Here is a 6000-nt window from a genome sequence, read left to right as displayed (position 1 = left end):
ATATGGTGGCTGGGGGCACCGCACACGGCTAAGGAATAGATCACGTGGATCAACTTGTGTGTTCTAGGGTGCCTCTGCCTCAGTATATAAAGGACTAGAGGGGGGGAGGCTGGCCGGCCAAGGTGTGGCGCGCCAGGAGAGTCCTACACCCTCTGGGAGTAGGATCCCCCCCCCAATCCTAGTTGGAATAGGATTCGCGGAGGGGGAAAAGAGAGAGAGGGGGCCGGCCACCTCTCCTAGTCCTAATAGGACTAGGGGAAGGGGGAGGCACGCAGCCCATGTAGGGCTGCCTCTTCTCTTTTCCACTAAGGCCCATCATGGCCCATTTAGCTCCCGGGGGGTTCCGGTAACCTTCCCGGTACTCCGGTAAAATCCCGATTTCACCCGGAACACTTCCGATATCCAAACATAGGCTTCCAATATATCAGTCTTTACGTCTCGACCATTTCGAGACTCCTCGTCATGTCCGTGATCACATCCGGGACTCCGAACAACCTTCGTTACATCAAAATGCCTAAACTCATAATATAACTGTCATCGTAACCTTAAGCGTGCGGACCCTACGGGTTCGAGAACAATGTAGACATGACCGAGACATGTCTCCGGTCAATAACCAATAGCGGGACCTGGATGCCCATATTGGCTCCTACATATTCTACGAAGATCTTTATCGGTCAGACCGCATAACAACATACGTTGTTCCCTTTGTCATCGGTATGTTACTTGCCCGAGATTCGATCGTCGGTATCCCATACCTAGTTCAATCTCGTTGCTGGCAAGTCTCTTTACTCGTTCCGTAATACATCATCCCGCAACCAACTCATTAGTTGCAATGCTTGCAAGGCTTATGTGATGTGCATTACCGAGAGGGCCCCAGAGATACCTCTCCGACAATCGGAGTGACAAATCCTAATCTCGAAATACGCCAACCCAACATGTACCTTTGGAGACACCTGTAGTACTCCTTTATAATCACCCAGTTACGTTGTGACGTTTGGTAGTACCCAAAGTGTTCCTCCGGTAAACGGGAGTTGCATAATCTCATAGTTACAGGAACATGTATAAGTCATGAAGAAAGCAATAGCAACATACTAAACGATCGGGTGCTAAGCTAATGGAATGGGTCATGTCAATCAGATCATTCTCTTAATGATGTGATCCCGTTAATCAAATAACAACTCATTGTTCATGGTTAGGAAACATAACCATCTTTGATTAACGAGCTAGTCAAGTAGAGGCATACTAGTGACACTTTGTTTGTCTATGTATTCACACATGTATTATGTTTCCGGTTAATACAATTCTAGCATGAATAATAAACCTTTTATCATGATTATAAGGAAATAAATAATAACTTTATTATTGCCTCTAGGGCATATTTCCTTCAGTGGGCCCCTTGTTGCTCGACCAACCTACTTCTTCCTCCTATATAAGTCCACGTACCCCGCAAACATCCAGGAGCACCACGAAAACCTAATTCCACTGCCGCAACTTCTGTACCTAAGAGATCCCATCTTGGAGCCTTTTTCGGAGCTCCGACGGAAGGGGCATTGATCACGGAGGGCCTCTACATCAACTCCATGGCCTCTCCGGTGATGTGTGAGTAGTTTACTTCATACCTTCGGGTCCATAGCTAGTAGCTAGATGGCTTCTTCTCTCTCTTTGGATCTCAATACAAAGTTCTCCTCGATTCTCTTGGAGATCTATTCGATGTAATCTTCTTTTGCGGTGTGTTCTTCGAGATCCGATTAATTGTGGGTTTATGATCTAGATTATCTATGATATTTGATTCTTCTCTGAATTCTTTTATGTATGATTGGTTTATCTTTGCAAGTCTCTTCGAATTATCAGTTTGGTTTGGCCTACTAGATTGATCTTTCATGCAATGGGAGAAGTGCTTAGCTTTGGGTTCAATCTTGTGATGCTCGATCCCAGTGGCAGTAGGGGAAACGACACGTATTGTATTGTTGCCATCGAGGATAAAAAGATGGGGTTTATATCATATTTCATGAGTTTATGCCTCTACATCATGTCATCTTGCTTAAGGCGTTACTCTGTTCTTATGAACTTAATACTCTAGATGCGTACTGGATAGCAGTCGATGTGTGGAGTAATAGTAGTAGATGCAGAATCGTTTCGGTCTAGTTGTCACTGACGTGATTCCTATATACATGACCATGCCTAGATATTCTCATAATTATTCACTTTTCTATCAATTGCTCGACAGTAATGTGTTCACCCACCATAATACTTATGCTATCTTGAGAGAAGCCACTAGTGAAACCTATGGCCCCGGGTCTATTTTCCATCATAGAAGTTTCCAATCTATTTTATTTTGCAATCTTTACTTTCAATCTATATCATAAAAATACCAAAAATATTTATCTTATTATTATTATTATCTCTATCAGATCTCACCCTTCCAAGTGGCCGTGAAGGGATTGACAACCCCTTTATCGCGTTGGTTGCGAGGTTCTTATTTGTTTGTGTAGGTACGAGGTGACTCGTGCATGGTCTCCTACTGGATTGATACCTTGGTTCTCAAAAACTGAGGGACATACTTACGCTGCTTTACTGCATCACCCTTTCCTCTTCAAGCGAAAACTAATGCAGTGCTCAAGAGGTAGCAAGAAGGATTTCTGGTGCCGTTGCCGGGGAGATCTACGCCAAGTCAAGACATACCAAGTACCCATCACAACTATTATCCTCCGCATTACATTATTTGCCATTTGCCTCTCGTTTTCCTCTCCCCCACTTCACCCTTGCCGTTTTATTTGTCTTTTCCCATTTGTTTTCTTGTACCATGGCCGATTCAAAAAGGGTTAAGGGTTCTCTCCCGGGTTTTACCTTGGATAGTCCCTCTGACCTCTCTAAGCTCATAAATAATGATGCTATGGAGAGACCTACCGGGGTTATCAATGAGAGTTTGGATAATTTTGATGAAGATGATCCCGGAATTTTTCGTTATTTACTTGATGAATCTTTGAAAGACGCTTGGGATAGGCTATTGAGAATTCGAGCTAGCTATGTGCCCCAATATCAAATTGAAGTTTACCTGAAAAGCTTTTATATTGGTTTACCCTCTTCATTCAAGCATGTTCTAGATTCTATCTTTGAAGAAGGTTTTCTTGAGGGGGATCCCATTGATACTTATGAAAATATTAAAACTATATTTGGTCACCCCATGAGTGAGAAGGTTGAATCTACCTCTCTTTTGTGCTTTTATCAAAATGAAATTATCATAGAAATGAAGGCTAGCTTAGATGCCAATTCCCGTAACGTGCTTAATCTTTCATCCACCATTAATGGCCACGTGCTATGTCAAAATAGAAAAAAAATGCTATAGAACAGAAATTTTCTCTTTTCTTTCCTAATACCAAAGATGGCAAGACCAAGATCTATCCTTGCTCTTATGCCTAGCTAGGGGCGTTAAACGATAGCGCTTGTTGGGAGGCAACCCAATTCTATTTTTATTCCTTGCTTTTTGCTCCTGTTTAGTAATAAATAATTTATCTAGCCTCTGTTTTTTTTGTGTTTTTTGTGTTTAATTAGTGTTTGTGCCAAGTAGAACCGTTGGGAAGAATTGGGGAAAGTCTTTTTGATCTTGCTGTAAAAAACAGAAACTTTAGTGCTCACGAGAATTGCTGCCATTTTTATTTGGAAAGTTATATTTAGTTAATTCTTTTTGAAGATGATTAATAGATAAATTCCTCACGTACAGCAATTTATTTTAGAATTTTTGGGGTTTCATAAGTTTGCGTTAACTACAGATTACTACAGACTGTTCTGTTTTTGATAGATTCTGTTTTTCGTGTGTTGTTTGCTTATTTTGATGAATCTATGGCTAGTAAAAGAGTTTATAAACCATAGAGAAGTTGGAATACAGTAGGTTTAACACCAATATAAATCAAGAATGAGTTCATTACAGTACCTTGAAGTGGTGTTTTGTTTTCTTTCGCTAACGGAGCTCACGAGATTTTCTATTTTGAGTTTTGTGTTGTGAAGTTTTCAAGTTTTTGGTAAAGATTTGATGGGTTATGGAACAAGGAGTGGAAAGATCCTAAGCTTGGGGATGCCCATGGCACCCCAAGGTAAAATTCAAGGACACCAAAAAGCCTAAGCTTGGGGATGCCCCGGAAGGCATCCCCTCTTTCGTCGTCGTTTATCGGTAACTTTACTTGGAGCTATATTTTTATTCACCACATGATATGTGTTTTGCTTGGAGCGTCTTGTATGATTTGAGTCTTTGCTTTTTAGTTTACCACAATCATCCTTGCTGTACACACCTTTTGAGAGAGACTCGCATGATTTGAAATTTATTAGAATACTCTATGTGCTTCACTTATATCTTTTGAGCCATTTAGTTTTTGCTCTAGTGCTTCACTTATATCTTTTAGAGCACGGCGGTGGTTTTATTGATCTCTCATGCTTCACTTATATTATTTAGAGAGTCCTTTAGAACAACATGGAAATTTTCTTTTAGGAATAATATAAAAACGTTAATAGAAGTGCATTGAATATTATGAGAAGTTTGATACTTGATAATTGTTTTGACATATGGAGATGGTGATATTAGAGTCATGCTAGTTGAGTAGTTGTTAATTTGAGAAATACTTGTGTTGAAGTTTGTGATTCCCGTAGCATGCATGTATGGTGAACCGTTATGTGATGAAGTCGTAGCATGATTTATTTATTGATTGTCTTCCTTATGAGTGGCGGTCGGGGACGAGAGATGGTCTTTTCCTACCAATCTATCCCCCTAGGAGCATGCGCGTAATACTTTGTTTCGATAACTAATAGATTTTTGCAATAAGTATGTGATTTCTTTATGACTAATGTTGAGTCCATGGATTACACGCACTCTCACCCTTCCACCATTTCTAGCCTCTCTAGTATCGCGCAACTTTCGCCGGTACCATAAACCCACCATATACCTTCGTCAAAACAGCCACCATACCTACCTATTATAGCATTTCCATAGCCATTCCGAGATATATTGCCATGCAACTTTCCACCGTTCCGTTATTATGACACGCTTCATCATTGTCATATTGCTTGCATCATCATGTAGTTGACATGGTATTTGTGGCAAAGACACCATTAATAATTTCATACATGTCACTCCTGCATCATTGCACATCCCGGTACACCGCCGGAGGCATTCACATAGAATCATATTTTGTTCTAAGTATTGAGTTTTAATTCTTGAGTTGTAAGTAAATTAAAGTGTGATGATCATCATTATTAGAGGATTATCCCAGTGAGGAAAGGATGATGGAGACTATGATTCCCCCACAAGTCGAGATGAGACTTCGGACGAAAAAAAAAGAAAAAAAAAAGAAAAGAGGCCGAAAAGAAAAAAAAGGCCCAAATAAAAAAATGAGAGAAAAAGAGAGAAGGGACAATGTTACTATCCTTTTTCCACACTTGTGCTCCAAAGTAGCACCATGATCTTCATGATAGAGAGCCTCCTATGTTATCATTTTTATATACTAGTGGGAATTTTACATTATAGAACTTGGCTTGTGTATTCCAATGATGGGCTTCCTCAAAATTGCCCTAGGTCTTCATGAGCAAGCAAGTTGGATGCACACCCACTTAGTTCTTTTGTTGAGCTTTCATACACTTATAGCTCTAGTGCATCCATTGCATGGCAATCCCTACTCACTCACATTGATATCTATTGATGGGCATCTCCAAAGCCCGTTGATACGCCTAGTTGATGTGAGACTATATTCTCCTTTTTGTCTTCTCCACAACCACCATTCTATTCCACATATAGTGCTATATCCATGGCTCACGCTCATATATTGCGTGAAGATTGAAACAGTTTGAGAACATCAAAAGTATGAAACAATTGCTTGGCTTGTCATCGGAGTTGTGCATGATTTAAATATTTTGTGTGGTGAAGATAGAGCATAGCCAGACTATATGATTTTGTAGGGATAACTTTCTTTGGCCATGTTATTTTGAGAAGACATGATTGCTTCGTTAGTATAC

Source organism: Triticum urartu, chromosome 6A (genome assembly GCF_056163025.1).
Source record: "Triticum urartu cultivar PI428250 chromosome 6A, HENAU_Tu73, whole genome shotgun sequence".
In the NCBI taxonomy this organism is placed as follows: domain Eukaryota; kingdom Viridiplantae; phylum Streptophyta; class Magnoliopsida; order Poales; family Poaceae; genus Triticum; species Triticum urartu.
This window is presented reverse-complemented; position numbering follows the sequence as displayed.